An 18426-nucleotide genomic window follows, 5' to 3' on the forward strand; every position below is an offset into this window, starting at 1 on the left:
GTGTCTGCTGAAATACAAGAGAGGGATCGTAAAAGGATCCACCCTGTACTTTGAAAGTAAAGACACACAATAATAAGCATAAATGACTGGTGGGACCTTCAAACACTTTTCTGGGCATGCTTTGAATTTCATTCTTCCCTTTTAGTTGTGCTATTATCTATCTCCTGGGCATTTCCTGGAATGTTCTCTCTTTCTCTTCCCTGCTTTGCTTCCCATGCTGCATCTATATGTTCATATCTATTATTTGTACTACTGCTTTCCATTCTTCTCTTCCGCACAGCTTTGACCTTGGTTTCAATCCCAGTTCCTTACCCTCTGCTAAAAACTTTCTACTGCTTTTCATGTTGGTATCTAAACCAAATGCACTGTTGAAGCTGGTGCAAGATAGACATTGCACTCAGGGTCGTAATGTTTAGAACCGAGAGCATACAGATCATAGGGCGTTGGTGGTATAGTGGTGAGCATAGCTGCCTTCCAAGCAGTTGACCCGGGTTCGATTCCCGGCCAACGCAGTACAAATACTTATATATTCTGCAAGCTGGATATATTTTAATGCAATATGTCACAAAATGGAAATATCATGAACAGATTAATCAGCCAGATATAAAAAAATAAACAAATACGTAGGCAAACATCTCGATCGCCCCTTCTGCTATATTCATTGCCCTAATATATGATAAGTTCCATAAAGCAGAGTCACCACTCACATGTGCTGGTAATAAATATGTTACAGTGGGCAGACAATGAAAGGGCTGAGGCCCGACCAGACATTATAACTCCAGCATCTCTATGTTAAAAAGCATTTCTAGGCAATATCTAGCCTCTGAAAAAAATATGCAAGATCCACCGATAAATCTGGCAAAAGTCACTAACATTTTGGGCATACTTGTGCTCTCACCTGAATGTAGCGCCACCTTGTAGCCATCGGAGGTAACTGCAGCTCACAAAATGTTTCATAAGAGGGCAAGTTGAGAGGAATCCAAGAGGCAGATGTCCATAGAAAGAGCCTCTGACTACAGCAGGAAGGTTGGATGCTTCAAATTTGCATAGTTTCCTGTCCAACGTCCTCTCACGTCCCGAACGCCCACGTCACTCCACTGAATGCTCCTCATCTGCATAAAGAGAACACTTTCACAGAGGAGCAGAGTGGCGCAGCGGAAGCGTGCTGGGCCCATAACCCAGAGGTCGATGGATCGAAACCATCCTCTGCTAAATTTGCTTTATTTTCCTTCCAAGGACCAAGCTGTCATTTCCACGCTGCCAGAAAGGAAAAGCGCAAGCTTGCGCCAGCTATGTGAGAAAAGACTTCTCAACTATCTGTGTCTGCTGAAATACAAGAGAGGGATCGTCAAAGGATCCACCCTTTACTTTGAAAGTAAAGAGACACAATAATAAGCATAAATGACAGAGGGCGTTGGTGGTATAGTGGTGAGCATAGCTGCCTTCCAAGCAGTTGACCCGGGTTCGATTCCCGGCCAACGCAGTGCAAATACTTATGTATTCTGCAAGCAGGATATATTTTAGTTCAACATGTCACAAAATGGAAATATCATGAACAGATTAATCAGCCATATATATAGAAATTAAAAAATACGTAGGCAAACATCTCAATCGCCCCTTCTGCTATATTCATTGTCCTAATATATGATAAGTTTCATAAAGCAGAGTCGCCATTCACATGTGCTGGTAATAAATATGTTATTTTGGGCAGGCAATGAAAGGGCTGAGGCCCGACCAGACATTATACCTCCAGCATCTCTATGTTAAAAAGCATTTCTAGGCAATTTCTAGCCTCTGAAAAAAATATGCAAGACCCACCGATAAATCTGGCCAAAGTCCGTAACATTTTTGCATACTTGTGCTCTGACCTGAATGTAGCGCCACCTCGTAGCTGTCGAAGGTAACTGCAGCTCACAAAATGTTTTATCAGAAGGCAAGTTGAGAGGAATCCAAGAGGCAGATGTCCATGGAAAGAGCCTCTCACTGCAGCAGGAAGGTTGGATGCTTGAAATTTGCATAGTTTCCTGTCCAACGTCCCGAACGCTCCCAAACGCTCAAAAGCCTCTCACCGGGTAGATCTCTGGCTCCCAGGTAAAGCCAAATCCTGAGCATGTTAGCGCTAGTATCACAGAGAGAGATATAGAGGGTTCAAGAGCTGCTGTCTTGATAAATGTTTGAAACGGCTAGTGCCTGAGAGTGTCTGGCTTTCAGTTATGACTGATTGTTAGAGGGGAAGATTAAGTTTTTCTGCACCCAGCATGCCTTGCGATATACTTAGGCAAATGAGGTGAGAGCCCGACCAATCCCACTCTACTCTGCTGAATGCTCCTTATTTGCATAAAGAGAACACTTTCACAACGGAGCAGAGTGGCGCAGCGGAAGCGTGCTGGGCCCATAACCCAGAGGTCGATGGATCGAAACCATCCTCTGCTAATTTTGCTTGATTTTTCTTCCAAGGACCAAGCTGTCATTCCCAGGCTGCCAGCAAGTAAAAGCGCAAGCTTTTGCCAGCTATGTGAGAAAAGACTTCTCAACTATCTGTGTCTGCTGAAATACAAGAGAGGGATCGTAAAAGGATCCACCCTGTACTTTGAAAGTAAAGACACACAATAATAAGCATAAATGACTGGTGGGACCTTCAAACACTTTTCTGGGCATGCTTTGAATTTCATTCTTCCCTTTTAGTTGTGCTATTATCTATCTCCTGGGCATTTCCTGGAATGTTCTCTCTTTCTCTTCCCTGCTTTGCTTCCCATGCTGCATCTATATGTTCATATCTATTTTTTGTACTACTGCTTTCCATTCTTCTCTTCCGCACAGCTTTGACCTTGGTTTCAATCCCAGTTCCTTACCCTCTGCTAAAAACTTTCTACTGCTTTTCATGTTGGTATCTAAACCAAATGCACCGTTGAAGCTGGTGCAAGATAGACATTGCACTCAGGGTCGTAATGTTTAGAACCGAGAGCATACAGATCATAGGGCGTTGGTGGTATAGTGGTGAGCATAGCTGCCTTCCAAGCAGTTGACCCGGGTTCGATTCCCGGCCAACGCAGTACAAATACTTATATATTCTGCAAGCTGGATATATTTTAATGCAATATGTCACAAAATGGAAATATCATGAACAGATTAATCAGCCAGATATAAAAAAATAAACAAATACGTAGGCAAACATCTCGATCGCCCCTTCTGCTATATTCATTGCCCTAATATATGATAAGTTCCATAAAGCAGAGTCACCACTCACATGTGCTGGTAATAAATATGTTACAGTGGGCAGACAATGAAAGGGCTGAGGCCCGACCAGACATTATAACTCCAGCATCTCTATGTTAAAAAGCATTTCTAGGCAATATCTAGCCTCTGAAAAAAATATGCAAGATCCACCGATAAATCTGGCAAAAGTCACTAACATTTTGGGCATACTTGTGCTCTCACCTGAATGTAGCGCCACCTTGTAGCCATCGGTGGTAACTGCAGCTCACAAAATGTTTCATAAGAGGGCAAGTTGAGAGGAATCCAAGAGGCAGATGTCCATAGAAAGAGCCTCTGACTACAGCAGGAAGGTTGGATGCTTCAAATTTGCATAGTTTCCTGTCCAACGTCCTCTCACGTCCCGAACGCCCACGTCACTCCACTGAATGCTCCTCATCTGCATAAAGAGAACACTTTCATAGAGGAGCAGAGTGGCGCAGCGGAAGCGTGCTGGGCCCATAACCCAGAGGTCGATGGATCGAAACCATCCTCTGCTAAATTTGCTTTATTTTCCTTCCAAGGACCAAGCTGTCATTTCCACGCTGCCAGAAAGGAAAAGCGCAAGCTTGCGCCAGCTATGTGAGAAAAGACTTCTCAACTATCTGTGTCTGCTGAAATACAAGAGAGGGATCGTCAAAGGATCCACCCTTTACTTTGAAAGTAAAGAGACACAATAATAAGCATAAATGACAGAGGGCGTTAGTGGTATAGTGGTGAGCATAGCTGCCTTCCATGCAGTTGACCCGGGTTCGATTCCCGGCCAACGCAGTGCAAATACTTATGTATTCTGCAAGCAGGATATATTTTAGTTCAACATGTCACAAAATGGAAATATCATGAACAGATTAATCAGCCATATATATAGAAATTAAAAAATACGTAGGCAAACATCTCAATCGCCCCTTCTGCTATATTCATTGTCCTAATATATGATAAGTTTCATAAAGCAGAGTCGCCATTCACATGTGCTGGTAATAAATATGTTATTTTGGGCAGGCAATGAAAGGGCTGAGGCCCGACCAGACATTATACCTCCAGCATCTCTATGTTAAAAAGCATTTCTAGGCAATTTCTAGCCTCTGAAAAAAATATGCAAGACCCACCGATAAATCTGGCCAAAGTCCGTAACATTTTTGCATACTTGTGCTCTGACCTGAATGTAGCGCCACCTCGTAGCTGTCGAAGGTAACTGCAGCTCACAAAATGTTTTATCAGAAGGCAAGTTGAGAGGAATCCAAGAGGCAGATGTCCATGGAAAGAGCCTCTCACTGCAGCAGGAAGGTTGGATGCTTGAAATTTGCATAGTTTCCTGTCCAACGTCCCGAACGCTCCCAAACGCTCAAAAGCCTCACACCGGGCAAGCCCTCACCGGGTAGATCTCTGGCTCCCAGGTAAAGCCAAATCCTGAGCATGTTAGCGCTAGTATCACAGAGAGAGATATAGAGGGTTCAAGAGCTGCTGTCTTGATAAATGTTTGAAACGGCTAGTGCCTGAGAGTGTCTGGCTTTCAGTTATGACTGATTGTGAGAGGGGAAGATTAAGTTTTTCTGCACCCAGCATGCCTTGCGATATACTTAGGCAAATGAGGTGAGAGCCCGACCAATCCCACTCTACTCTGCTGAATGCTCCTTATTTGCATAAAGAGAGCACTTTCACAACGGAGCAGAGTGGCGCAGCGGAAGCGTGCTGGGCCCATAACCCAGAGGTCGATGGATCGAAACCATCCTCTGCTAATTTTGCTTGATTTTTCTTCCAAGGACCAAGCTGTCATTCCCAGGCTGCCAGCAAGTAAAAGCGCAAGCTTTTGCCAGCTATGTGAGAAAAGACTTCTCAACTATCTGTGTCTGCTGAAATACAAGAGAGGGATCGTAAAAGGATCCACCCTGTACTTTGAAAGTAAAGACACACAATAATAAGCATAAATGACTGGTGGGACCTTCAAACACTTTTCTGGGCATGCTTTGAATTTCATTCTTCCCTTTTAGTTGTGCTATTATCTATCTCCTGGGCATTTCCTGGAATGTTCTCTCTTTCTCTTCCCTGCTTTGCTTCCCATGCTGCATCTATATGTTCATATCTATTATTTGTACTACTGCTTTCCATTCTTCTCTTCCGCACAGCTTTGACCTTGGTTTCAATCCCAGTTCCTTACCCTTTGCTAAAAACTTTCTACTGCTTTTCATGTTGGTATCTAAACCAAATGCACCGTTGAAGCTGGTGCAAGATAGACATTGCACTCAGGGTCGTAATGTTTAGAACCGAGAGCATACAGATCATAGGGCGTTGGTGGTATAGTGGTGAGCATAGCTGCCTTCCAAGCAGTTGACCCGGGTTCGATTCCCGGCCAACGCAGTACAAATACTTATATATTCTGCAAGCTGGATATATTTTAATGCAATATGTCACAAAATGGAAATATCATGAACAGATTAATCAGCCAGATATAAAAAAATAAACAAATACGTAGGCAAACATCTCGATCGCCCCTTCTGCTATATTCATTGCCCTAATATATGATAAGTTCCATAAAGCAGAGTCACCACTCACATGTGCTGGTAATAAATATGTTACAGTGGGCAGACAATGAAAGGGCTGAGGCCCGACCAGACATTATAACTCCAGCATCTCTATGTTAAAAAGCATTTCTAGGCAATATCTAGCCTCTGAAAAAAATATGCAAGATCCACCGATAAATCTGGCAAAAGTCACTAACATTTTGGGCATACTTGTGCTCTCACCTGAATGTAGCGCCACCTTGTAGCCATCGGAGGTAACTGCAGCTCACAAAATGTTTCATAAGAGGGCAAGTTGAGAGGAATCCAAGAGGCAGATGTCCATAGAAAGAGCCTCTGACTACAGCAGGAAGGTTGGATGCTTCAAATTTGCATAGTTTCCTGTCCAACGTCCTCTCACGTCCCGAACGCCCACGTCACTCCACTGAATGCTCCTCATCTGCATAAAGAGAACACTTTCACAGAGGAGCAGAGTGGCGCAGCGGAAGCGTGCTGGGCCCATAACCCAGAGGTCGATGGATCGAAACCATCCTCTGCTAAATTTGCTTTATTTTCCTTCCAAGGACCAAGCTGTCATTTCCACGCTGCCAGAAAGGAAAAGCGCAAGCTTGTGCCAGCTATGTGAGAAAAGACTTCTCAACTATCTGTGTCTGCTGAAATACAAGAGAGGGATCGTCAAAGGATCCACCCTTTACTTTGAAAGTAAAGAGACACAATAATAAGCATAAATGACAGAGGGCGTTGGTGGTATAGTGGTGAGCATAGCTGCCTTCCAAGCAGTTGACCCGGGTTCGATTCCCGGCCAACGCAGTGCAAATACTTATGTATTCTGCAAGCAGGATATATTTTAGTTCAACATGTCACAAAATGGAAATATCATGAACAGATTAATCAGCCATATATATAGAAATTAAAAAATACGTAGGCAAACATCTCAATCGCCCCTTCTGCTATATTCATTGTCCTAATATATGATAAGTTTCATAAAGCAGAGTCGCCATTCACATGTGCTGGTAATAAATATGTTATTTTGGGCAGGCAATGAAAGGGCTGAGGCCCGACCAGACATTATACCTCCAGCATCTCTATGTTAAAAAGCATTTCTAGGCAATTTCTAGCCTCTGAAAAAAATATGCAAGACCCACCGATAAATCTGGCCAAAGTCCGTAACATTTTTGCATACTTGTGCTCTGACCTGAATGTAGCGCCACCTCGTAGCTGTCGAAGGTAACTGCAGCTCACAAAATGTTTTATCAGAAGGCAAGTTGAGAGGAATCCAAGAGGCAGATGTCCATGGAAAGAGCCTCTCACTGCAGCAGGAAGGTTGGATGCTTGAAATTTGCATAGTTTCCTGTCCAACGTCCCGAACGCTCCCAAACGCTCAAAAGCCTCACACCGGGCAAGCCCTCACCGGGTAGATCTCTGGCTCCCAGGTAAAGCCAAATCCTGAGCATGTTAGCGCTAGTATCACAGAGAGAGATATAGAGGGTTCAAGAGCTGCTGTCTTGATAAATGTTTGAAACGGCTAGTGCCTGAGAGTGTCTGGCTTTCAGTTATGACTGATTGTTAGAGGGGAAGATTAAGTTTTTCTGCACCCAGCATGCCTTGCGATATACTTAGGCAAATGAGGTGAGAGCCCGACCAATCCCACTCTACTCTGCTGAATGCTCCTTATTTGCATAAAGAGAACACTTTCACAACGGAGCAGAGTGGCGCAGCGGAAGCGTGCTGGGCCCATAACCCAGAGGTCGATGGATCGAAACCATCCTCTGCTAATTTTGCTTGATTTTTCTTCCAAGGACCAAGCTGTCATTCCCAGGCTGCCAGCAAGTAAAAGCGCAAGCTTTTGCCAGCTATGTGAGAAAAGACTTCTCAACTATCTGTGTCTGCTGAAATACAAGAGAGGGATCGTAAAAGGATCCACCCTGTACTTTGAAAGTAAAGACACACAATAATAAGCATAAATGACTGGTGGGACCTTCAAACACTTTTCTGGGCATGCTTTGAATTTCATTCTTCCCTTTTAGTTGTGCTATTATCTATCTCCTGGGCATTTCCTGGAATGTTCTCTCTTTCTCTTCCCTGCTTTGCTTCCCATGCTGCATCTATATGTTCATATCTATTATTTGTACTACTGCTTTCCATTCTTCTCTTTCGCACAGCTTTGACCTTGGTTTCAATCCCAGTTCCTTACCCTCTGCTAAAAACTTTCTACTGCTTTTCATGTTGGTATCTAAACCAAATGCACCGTTGAAGCTGGTGCAAGATAGACATTGCACTCAGGGTCGTAATGTTTAGAACCGAGAGCATACAGATCATAGGGCGTTGGTGGTATAGTGGTGAGCATAGCTGCCTTCCAAGCAGTTGACCCGGGTTCGATTCCCGGCCAACGCAGTACAAATACTTATATATTCTGCAAGCTGGATATATTTTAATGCAATATGTCACAAAATGGAAATATCATGAACAGATTAATCAGCCAGATATAAAAAAATAAACAAATACGTAGGCAAACATCTCGATCGCCCCTTCTGCTATATTCATTGCCCTAATATATGATAAGTTCCATAAAACAGAGTCACCACTCACATGTGCTGGTAATAAATATGTTACAGTGGGCAGACAATGAAAGGGCTGAGGCCCGACCAGACATTATAACTCCAGCATCTCTATGTTAAAAAGCATTTCTAGGCAATATCTAGCCTCTGAAAAAAATATGCAAGATCCACCGATAAATCTGGCAAAAGTCACTAACATTTTGGGCATACTTGTGCTCTCACCTGAATGTAGCGCCACCTTGTAGCCATCGGAGGTAACTGCAGCTCACAAAATGTTTCATAAGAGGGCAAGTTGAGAGGAATCCAAGAGGCAGATGTCCATAGAAAGAGCCTCTGACTACAGCAGGAAGGTTGGATGCTTCAAATTTGCATAGTTTCCTGTCCAACGTCCTCTCACGTCCCGAACGCCCACGTCACTCCACTGAATGCTCCTCATCTGCATAAAGAGAACACTTTCACAGAGGAGCAGAGTGGCGCAGCGGAAGCGTGCTGGGCCCATAACCCAGAGGTCGATGGATCGAAACCATCCTCTGCTAAATTTGCTTTATTTTCCTTCCAAGGACCAAGCTGTCATTTCCACGCTGCCAGAAAGGAAAAGCGCAAGCTTGCGCCAGCTATGTGAGAAAAGACTTCTCAACTATCTGTGTCTGCTGAAATACAAGAGAGGGATCGTCAAAGGATCCACCCTTTACTTTGAAAGTAAAGAGACACAATAATAAGCATAAATGACAGAGGGCGTTGGTGGTATAGTGGTGAGCATAGCTGCCTTCCAAGCAGTTGACCCGGGTTCGATTCCCGGCCAACGCAGTGCAAATACTTATGTATTCTGCAAGCAGGATATATTTTAGTTCAACATGTCACAAAATGGAAATATCATGAACAGATTAATCAGCCATATATATAGAAATTAAAAAATACGTAGGCAAACATCTCAATCGCCCCTTCTGCTATATTCATTGTCCTAATATATGATAAGTTTCATAAAGCAGAGTCGCCATTCACATGTGCTGGTAATAAATATGTTATTTTGGGCAGGCAATGAAAGGGCTGAGGCCCGACCAGACATTATACCTCCAGCATCTCTATGTTAAAAAGCATTTCTAGGCAATTTCTAGCCTCTGAAAAAAATATGCAAGACCCACCGATAAATCTGGCCAAAGTCCGTAACATTTTTGCATACTTGTGCTCTGACCTGAATGTAGCGCCACCTCGTAGCTGTCGAAGGTAACTGCAGCTCACAAAATGTTTTATCAGAAGGCAAGTTGAGAGGAATCCAAGAGGCAGATGTCCATGGAAAGAGCCTCTCACTGCAGCAGGAAGGTTGGATGCTTGAAATTTGCATAGTTTCCTGTCCAACGTCCACTCACGTCCCGAACGCTCCCAAACGCTCAAAAGCCTCGCCCTCACCGGGTAGATCTCTGGCTCCCAGGTAAAGCCAAATCCTGAGCATGTTAGCGCTAGTATCACAGAGAGAGATATAGAGGGTTCAAGAGCTGCTGTCTTGATAAATGTTTGAAACGGCTAGTGCCTGAGAGTGTCTGGCTTTCAGTTATGACTGATTGTGAGAGGGGAAGATTAAGTTTTTCTGCACCCAGCATGCCTTGCGATATACTTAGGCAAATGAGGTGAGAGCCCGACCAATCCCACTCTACTCTGCTGAATGCTCCTTATTTGCATAAAGAGAACACTTTCACAACGGAGCAGAGTGGCGCAGCGGAAGCGTGCTGGGCCCATAACCCAGAGGTCGATGGATCGAAACCATCCTCTGCTAATTTTGCTTGATTTTTCTTCCAAGGACCAAGCTGTCATTCCCAGGCTGCCAGCAAGTAAAAGCGCAAGCTTTTGCCAGCTATGTGAGAAAAGACTTCTCAACTATCTGTGTCTGCTGAAATACAAGAGAGGGATCGTAAAAGGATCCACCCTGTACTTTGAAAGTAAAGACACACAATAATAAGCATAAATGACTGGTGGGACCTTCAAACACTTTTCTGGGCATGCTTTGAATTTCATTCTTCCCTTTTAGTTGTGCTATTATCTATCTCCTGGGCATTTCCTGGAATGTTCTCTCTTTCTCTTCCCTGCTTTGCTTCCCATGCTGCATCTATATGTTCATATCTATTATTTGTACTACTGCTTTCCATTCTTCTCTTCCGCACAGCTTTGACCTTGGTTTCAATCCCAGTTCCTTACCCTCTGCTAAAAACTTTCTACTGCTTTTCATGTTGGTATCTAAACCAAATGCACCGTTGAAGCTGGTGCAAGATAGACATTGCACTCAGGGTCGTAATGTTTAGAACCGAGAGCATACAGATCATAGGGCGTTGGTGGTATAGTGGTGAGCATAGCTGCCTTCCAAGCAGTTGACCCGGGTTCGATTCCCGGCCAACGCAGTACAAATACTTATATATTCTGCAAGCTGGATATATTTTAATGCAATATGTCACAAAATGGAAATATCATGAACAGATTAATCAGCCAGATATAAAAAAATAAACAAATACGTAGGCAAACATCTCGATCGCCCCTTCTGCTATATTCATTGCCCTAATATATGATAAGTTCCATAAAGCAGAGTCACCACTCACATGTGCTGGTAATAAATATGTTACAGTGGGCAGACAATGAAAGGGCTGAGGCCCGACCAGACATTATAACTCCAGCATCTCTATGTTAAAAAGCATTTCTAGGCAATATCTAGCCTCTGAAAAAAATATGCAAGATCCACCGATAAATCTGGCAAAAGTCACTAACATTTTGGGCATACTTGTGCTCTCACCTGAATGTAGCGCCACCTTGTAGCCATCGGAGGTAACTGCAGCTCACAAAATGTTTCATAAGAGGGCAAGTTGAGAGGAATCCAAGAGGCAGATGTCCATAGAAAGAGCCTCTGACTACAGCAGGAAGGTTGGATGCTTCAAATTTGCATAGTTTCCTGTCCAACGTCCTCTCACGTCCCGAACGCCCACGTCACTCCACTGAATGCTCCTCATCTGCATAAAGAGAACACTTTCACAGAGGAGCAGAGTGGCGCAGCGGAAGCGTGCTGGGCCCATAACCCAGAGGTCGATGGATCGAAACCATCCTCTGCTAAATTTGCTTTATTTTCCTTCCAAGGACCAAGCTGTCATTTCCACGCTGCCAGAAAGGAAAAGCGCAAGCTTGTGCCAGCTATGTGAGAAAAGACTTCTCAACTATCTGTGTCTGCTGAAATACAAGAGAGGGATCGTCAAAGGATCCACCCTTTACTTTGAAAGTAAAGAGACACAATAATAAGCATAAATGACAGAGGGCGTTGGTGGTATAGTGGTGAGCATAGCTGCCTTCCAAGCAGTTGACCCGGGTTCGATTCCCGGCCAACGCAGTGCAAATACTTATGTATTCTGCAAGCAGGATATATTTTAGTTCAACATGTCACAAAATGGAAATATCATGAACAGATTAATCAGCCATATATATAGAAATTAAAAAATACGTAGGCAAACATCTCAATCGCCCCTTCTGCTATATTCATTGTCCTAATATATGATAAGTTTCATAAAGCAGAGTCGCCATTCACATGTGCTGGTAATAAATATGTTATTTTGGGCAGGCAATGAAAGGGCTGAGGCCCGACCAGACATTATACCTCCAGCATCTCTATGTTAAAAAGCATTTCTAGGCAATTTCTAGCCTCTGAAAAAAATATGCAAGACCCACCGATAAATCTGGCCAAAGTCCGTAACATTTTTGCATACTTGTGCTCTGACCTGAATGTAGCGCCACCTCGTAGCTGTCGAAGGTAACTGCAGCTCACAAAATGTTTTATCAGAAGGCAAGTTGAGAGGAATCCAAGAGGCAGATGTCCATGGAAAGAGCCTCTCACTGCAGCAGGAAGGTTGGATGCTTGAAATTTGCATAGTTTCCTGTCCAACGTCCCGAACGCTCCCAAACGCTCAAAAGCCTCACACCGGGCAAGCCCTCACCGGGTAGATCTCTGGCTCCCAGGTAAAGCCAAATCCTGAGCATGTTAGCGCTAGTATCACAGAGAGAGATATAGAGGGTTCAAGAGCTGCTGTCTTGATAAATGTTTGAAACGGCTAGTGCCTGAGAGTGTCTGGCTTTCAGTTATGACTGATTGTGAGAGGGGAAGATTACGTTTTTCTGCACCCAGCATGCCTTGCGATATACTTAGGCAAATGAGGTGAGAGCCCGACCAATCCCACTCTACTCTGCTGAATGCTCCTTATTTGCATAAAGAGAGCACTTTCACAACGGAGCAGAGTGGCGCAGCGGAAGCGTGCTGGGCCCATAACCCAGAGGTCGATGGATCGAAACCATCCTCTGCTAATTTTGCTTGATTTTTCTTCCAAGGACCAAGCTGTCATTCCCAGGCTGCCAGCAAGTAAGAGCGCAAGCTTTTGCCAGCTATGTGAGAAAAGACTTCTCAACTATCTGTGTCTGCTGAAATACAAGAGAGGGATCGTAAAAGGATCCACCCTGTACTTTGAAAGTAAAGACACACAATAATAAGCATAAATGACTGGTGGGACCTTCAAACACTTTTCTGGGCATGCTTTGAATTTCATTCTTCCCTTTTAGTTGTGCTATTATCTATCTCCTGGGCATTTCCTGGAATGTTCTCTCTTTCTCTTCCCTGCTTTGCTTCCCATGCTGCATCTATATGTTCATATCTATTATTTGTACTACTGCTTTCCATTCTTCTCTTCCGCACAGCTTTGACCTTGGTTTCAATCCCAGTTCCTTACCCTCTGCTAAAAACTTTCTACTGCTTTTCATGTTGGTATCTAAACCAAATGCACCGTTGAAGCTGGTGCAAGATAGACATTGCACTCAGGGTCGTAATGTTTAGAACCGAGAGCATACAGATCATAGGGCGTTGGTGGTATAGTGGTGAGCATAGCTGCCTTCCAAGCAGTTGACCTGGGTTCGATTCCCGGCCAACGCAGTACAAATACTTATATATTCTGCAAGCTGGATATATTTTAATGCAATATGTCACAAAATGGAAATATCATGAACAGATTAATCAGCCAGATATAAAAAAATAAACAAATACGTAGGCAAACATCTCGATCGCCCCTTCTGCTATATTCATTGCCCTAATATATGATAAGTTCCATAAAGCAGAGTCACCACTCACATGTGCTGGTAATAAATATGTTACAGTGGGCAGACAATGAAAGGGCTGAGGCCCGACCAGACATTATAACTCCAGCATCTCTATGTTAAAAAGCATTTCTAGGCAATATCTAGCCTCTGAAAAAAATATGCAAGATCCACCGATAAATCTGGCAAAAGTCACTAACATTTTGGGCATACTTGTGCTCTCACCTGAATGTAGCGCCACCTTGTAGCCATCGGAGGTAACTGCAGCTCACAAAATGTTTCATAAGAGGGCAAGTTGAGAGGAATCCAAGAGGCAGATGTCCATAGAAAGAGCCTCTGACTACAGCAGGAAGGTTGGATGCTTCAAATTTGCATAGTTTCCTGTCCAACGTCCTCTCACGTCCCGAACGCCCACGTCACTCCACTGAATGCTCCTCATCTGCATAAAGAGAACACTTTCACAGAGGAGCAGAGTGGCGCAGCGGAAGCGTGCTGGGCCCATAACCCAGAGGTCGATGGATCGAAACCATCCTCTGCTAAATTTGCTTTATTTTCCTTCCAAGGACCAAGCTGTCATTTCCACGCTGCCAGAAAGGAAAAGCGCAAGCTTGCGCCAGCTATGTGAGAAAAGACTTCTCAACTATCTGTGTCTGCTGAAATACAAGAGAGGGATTGTCAAAGGATCCACCCTTTACTTTGAAAGTAAAGAGACACAATAATAAGCATAAATGACAGAGGGCGTTGGTGGTATAGTGGTGAGCATAGCTGCCTTCCATGCAGTTGACCCGGGTTCGATTCCCGGCCAACGCAGTGCAAATACTTATGTATTCTGCAAGCAGGATATATTTTAGTTCAACATGTCACAAAATGGAAATATCATGAACAGATTAATCAGCCATATATATAGAAATTAAAAAATACGTAGGCAAACATCTCAATCGCCCCTTCTGCTATATTCATTGTCCTAATATATGATAAGTTTCATAAAGCAGAGTCGCCATTCACATGTGCTGGTAATAAATATGTTATTTTGGGCAGGCAATGAAAGGGCTGAGGCCCGACCAGACATTATACCTCCAGCATCTCTATGTTAAAAAGCATTTCTAGGCAATTTCTAGCCTCTGAAAAAAATATGCAAGACCCACCGATAAATCTGGCCAAAGTCCGTAACATTTTTGCATACTTGTGCTCTGACCTGAATGTAGCGCCACCTCGTAGCTGTCGAAGGTAACTGCAGCTCACAAAATGTTTTATCAGAAGGCAAGTTGAGAGGAATCCAAGAGGCAGATGTCCATGGAAAGAGCCTCTCACTGCAGCAGGAAGGTTGGATGCTTGAAATTTGCATAGTTTCCTGTCCAACGTCCCGAACGCTCCCAAACGCTCAAAAGCCTCGCCCTCACCGGGTAGATCTCTGGCTCCCAGGTAAAGCCAAATCCTGAGCATGTTAGCGCTAGTATCACAGAGAGAGATATAGAGGGTTCAAGAGCTGCTGTCTTGATAAATGTTTGAAACGGCTAGTGCCTGAGAGTGTCTGGCTTTCAGTTATGACTGATTGTGAGAGGGGAAGATTAAGTTTTTCTGCACCCAGCATGCCTTGCGATATACTTAGGCAAATGAGGTGAGAGCCCGACCAATCCCACTCTACTCTGCTGAATGCTCCTTATTTGCATAAAGAGAGCACTTTCACAACGGAGCAGAGTGGCGCAGCAGAAGCGTGCTGGGCCCATAACCCAGAGGTCGATGGATCGAAACCATCCTCTGCTAATTTTGCTTGATTTTTCTTCCAAGGACCAAGCTGTCATTCCCAGGCTGCCAGCAAGTAAAAGCGCAAGCTTTTGCCAGCTATGTGAGAAAAGACTTCTCAACTATCTGTGTCTGCTGAAATACAAGAGAGGGATCGTAAAAGGATCCACCCTGTACTTTGAAAGTAAAGACACACAATAATAAGCATAAATGACTGGTGGGACCTTCAAACACTTTTCTGGGCATGCTTTGAATTTCATTCTTCCCTTTTAGTTGTGCTATTATCTATCTCCTGGGCATTTCCTGGAATGTTCTCTCTTTCTCTTCCCTGCTTTGCTTCCCATGCTGCATCTATATGTTCATATCTATTATTTGTACTACTGCTTTCCATTCTTCTCTTCCGCACAGCTTTGACCTTGGTTTCAATCCCAGTTCCTTACCCTCTGCTAAAAACTTTCTACTGCTTTTCATGTTGGTATCTAAACCAAATGCACCGTTGAAGCTGGTGCAAGATAGACATTGCACTCAGGGTCGTAATGTTTAGAACCGAGAGCATACAGATCATAGGGCGTTGGTGGTATAGTGGTGAGCATAGCTGCCTTCCAAGCAGTTGACCCGGGTTCGATTCCCGGCCAACGCAGTACAAATACTTATATATTCTGCAAGCTGGATATATTTTAATGCAATATGTCACAAAATGGAAATATCATGAACAGATTAATCAGCCAGATATAAAAAAATAAACAAATACGTAGGCAAACATCTCGATCGCCCCTTCTGCTATATTCATTGCCCTAATATATGATAAGTTCCATAAAGCAGAGTCACCACTCACATGTGCTGGTAATAAATATGTTACAGTGGGCAGACAATGAAAGGGCTGAGGCCCGACCAGACATTATAACTCCAGCATCTCTATGTTAAAAAGCATTTCTAGGCAATATCTAGCCTCTGAAAAAAATATGCAAGATCCACCGATAAATCTGGCAAAAGTCACTAACATTTTGGGCATACTTGTGCTCTCACCTGAATGTAGCGCCACCTTGTAGCCATCGGAGGTAACTGCAGCTCACAAAATGTTTCATAAGAGGGCAAGTTGAGAGGAATCCAAGAGGCAGATGTCCATAGAAAGAGCCTCTGACTACAGCAGGAAGGTTGGATGCTTCAAATTTGCATAGTTTCCTGTCCAACGTCCTCTCACGTCCCGAACGCCCACGTCACTCCACTGAATGCTCCTCATCTGCATAAAGAGAACACTTTCACAGAGGAGCAGAGTGGCGCAGCGGAAGCGTGCTGGGCCCATAACCCAGAGGTCGATGGATCGAAACCATCCTCTGCTAAATTTGCTGTATTTTCCTTCCAAGGACCAAGCTGTCATTTCCACGCTGCCAGAAAGGAAAAGCGCAAGCTTGCGCCAGCTATGTGAGAAAAGACTTCTCAACTATCTGTGTCTGCTGAAATACAAGAGAGGGATCGTCAAAGGATCCACCCTTTACTTTGAAAGTAAAGAGACACAATAATAAGCATAAATGACAGAGGGCGTTGGTGGTATAGTGGTGAGCATAGCTGCCTTCCAAGCAGTTGACCCGGGTTCGATTCCCGGCCAACGCAGTGCAAATACTTATGTATTCTGCAAGCAGGATATATTTTAGTTCAACATGTCACAAAATGGAAATATCATGAACAGATTAATCAGCCATATATATAGAAATTAAAAAATACGTAGGCAAACATCTCAATCGCCCCTTCTGCTATATTCATTGTCCTAATATATGATAAGTTTCATGAAGCAGAGTCGCCATTCACATGTGCTGGTAATAAATATGTTATTTTGGGCAGGCAATGAAAGGGCTGAGGCCCGACCAGACATTATACCTCCAGCATCTCTATGTTAAAAAGCATTTCTAGGCAATTTCTAGCCTCTGAAAAAAATATGCAAGACCCACCGATAAATCTGGCCAAAGTCCGTAACATTTTTGCATACTTGTGCTCTGACCTGAATGTAGCGCCACCTCGTAGCTGTCGAAGGTAACTGCAGCTCACAAAATGTTTTATCAGAAGGCAAGTTGAGAGGAATCCAAGAGGCAGATGTCCATGGAAAGAGCCTCTCACTGCAGCAGGAAGGTTGGATGCTTGAAATTTGCATAGTTTCCTGTCCAACGTCCACAACGCTCCCAAACGCTCAAAAGCCTCACACCGGGCAAGCCCTCAATGGGTAGATCTCTGGCTCCCAGGTAAAGCCAAATCCTGAGCATGTTAGCGCTAGTATCACAGAGAGAGATATAGAGGGTTCAAGAGCTGCTGTCTTGATAAATGTTTGAAACGGCTAGTGCCTGAGAGTGTCTGGCTTTCAGTTATGACTGATTGTGAGAGGGGAAGATTACGTTTTTCTGCACCCAGCATGCCTTGCGATATACTTAGGCAAATGAGGTGAGAGCCCGACCAATCCCACTCTACTCTGCTGAATGCTCCTTATTTGCATAAAGAGAACACTTTCACAACGGAGCAGAGTGGCGCAGCGGAAGCGTGCTGGGCCCATAACCCAGAGGTCGATGGATCGAAACCATCCTCTGCTAATTTTGCTTGATTTTTCTTCCAAGGACCAAGCTGTCATTCCCAGGCTGCCAGCAAGTAAAAGCGCAAGCTTTTGCCAGCTATGTGAGAAAAGACTTCTCAACTATCTGTGTCTGCTGAAATACAAGAGAGGGATCGTAAAAGGATCCACCCTGTACTTTGAAAGTAAAGACACACAATAATAAGCATAAATGACTGGTGGGACCTTCAAACACTTTTCTGGGCATGCTTTGAATTTCATTCTTCCCTTTTAGTTGTGCTATTTTCTATCTCCTGGGCATTTCCTGGAATGTTCTCTCTTTCTCTTCCCTGCTTTGCTTCCCATGCTGCATCTATATGTTCATATCTATTATTTGTACTACTGCTTTCCATTCTTCTCTTCCGCACAGCTTTGACCTTGGTTTCAATCCCAGTTCCTTACCCTCTGCTAAAAACTTTCTACTGCTTTTCATGTTGGTATCTAAACCAAATGCACCGTTGAAGCTGGTGCAAGATAGACATTGCACTCAGGGTCGTAATGTTTAGAACCGAGAGCATACAGATCATAGGGCGTTGGTGGTATAGTGGTGAGCATAGCTGCCTTCCAAGCAGTTGACCCGGGTTCGATTCCCGGCCAACGCAGTACAAATACTTATATATTCTGCAAGCTGGATATATTTTAATGCAATATGTCACAA

General features: G+C 43.8%; 14 non-coding genes across 14 annotated transcripts; all 14 read left to right on the top strand.

The window, feature by feature from the left end:
* Nucleotides 1–440: 440 nt before the first annotated feature.
* TRNAG-UCC (transfer RNA glycine (anticodon UCC)) lies at nucleotides 441–512 on the top strand. Its single transcript has one exon. It is a non-coding gene; the product is annotated as a tRNA-Gly (tRNA).
* Nucleotides 513–1411: 899 nt separating this feature from the next.
* On the top strand, nucleotides 1412–1483 carry TRNAG-UCC (transfer RNA glycine (anticodon UCC)). The gene has a single exon. It is a non-coding gene; the product is annotated as a tRNA-Gly (tRNA).
* Nucleotides 1484–2980: 1497 nt separating this feature from the next.
* Nucleotides 2981–3052, top strand: TRNAG-UCC (transfer RNA glycine (anticodon UCC)). Its single transcript has one exon. It is a non-coding gene; the product is annotated as a tRNA-Gly (tRNA).
* A 2483-nt stretch (nucleotides 3053–5535) lies between these two features.
* On the top strand, nucleotides 5536–5607 carry TRNAG-UCC (transfer RNA glycine (anticodon UCC)). Its single transcript has one exon. It is a non-coding gene; the product is annotated as a tRNA-Gly (tRNA).
* An 899-nt stretch (nucleotides 5608–6506) lies between these two features.
* Nucleotides 6507–6578, top strand: TRNAG-UCC (transfer RNA glycine (anticodon UCC)). The gene has a single exon. It is a non-coding gene; the product is annotated as a tRNA-Gly (tRNA).
* A 1512-nt stretch (nucleotides 6579–8090) lies between these two features.
* On the top strand, nucleotides 8091–8162 carry TRNAG-UCC (transfer RNA glycine (anticodon UCC)). Its single transcript has one exon. It is a non-coding gene; the product is annotated as a tRNA-Gly (tRNA).
* Nucleotides 8163–9061: 899 nt separating this feature from the next.
* On the top strand, nucleotides 9062–9133 carry TRNAG-UCC (transfer RNA glycine (anticodon UCC)). Its single transcript has one exon. It is a non-coding gene; the product is annotated as a tRNA-Gly (tRNA).
* A 1511-nt stretch (nucleotides 9134–10644) lies between these two features.
* Nucleotides 10645–10716, top strand: TRNAG-UCC (transfer RNA glycine (anticodon UCC)). Its single transcript has one exon. It is a non-coding gene; the product is annotated as a tRNA-Gly (tRNA).
* An 899-nt stretch (nucleotides 10717–11615) lies between these two features.
* Nucleotides 11616–11687, top strand: TRNAG-UCC (transfer RNA glycine (anticodon UCC)). Its single transcript has one exon. It is a non-coding gene; the product is annotated as a tRNA-Gly (tRNA).
* A 1512-nt stretch (nucleotides 11688–13199) lies between these two features.
* Nucleotides 13200–13271, top strand: TRNAG-UCC (transfer RNA glycine (anticodon UCC)). Its single transcript has one exon. It is a non-coding gene; the product is annotated as a tRNA-Gly (tRNA).
* An 899-nt stretch (nucleotides 13272–14170) lies between these two features.
* On the top strand, nucleotides 14171–14242 carry TRNAG-UCC (transfer RNA glycine (anticodon UCC)). Its single transcript has one exon. It is a non-coding gene; the product is annotated as a tRNA-Gly (tRNA).
* Nucleotides 14243–15743: 1501 nt separating this feature from the next.
* On the top strand, nucleotides 15744–15815 carry TRNAG-UCC (transfer RNA glycine (anticodon UCC)). Its single transcript has one exon. It is a non-coding gene; the product is annotated as a tRNA-Gly (tRNA).
* An 899-nt stretch (nucleotides 15816–16714) lies between these two features.
* On the top strand, nucleotides 16715–16786 carry TRNAG-UCC (transfer RNA glycine (anticodon UCC)). Its single transcript has one exon. It is a non-coding gene; the product is annotated as a tRNA-Gly (tRNA).
* A 1512-nt stretch (nucleotides 16787–18298) lies between these two features.
* Nucleotides 18299–18370, top strand: TRNAG-UCC (transfer RNA glycine (anticodon UCC)). Its single transcript has one exon. It is a non-coding gene; the product is annotated as a tRNA-Gly (tRNA).
* The last annotated feature ends 56 nt before the right edge of the window (nucleotides 18371–18426 follow it).

The sequence above is a fragment of the Lissotriton helveticus genome, chromosome 11 (genome assembly GCF_964261635.1).
Source record: "Lissotriton helveticus chromosome 11, aLisHel1.1, whole genome shotgun sequence".
Taxonomy (NCBI): Eukaryota; Metazoa; Chordata; class Amphibia; order Caudata; family Salamandridae; genus Lissotriton; species Lissotriton helveticus.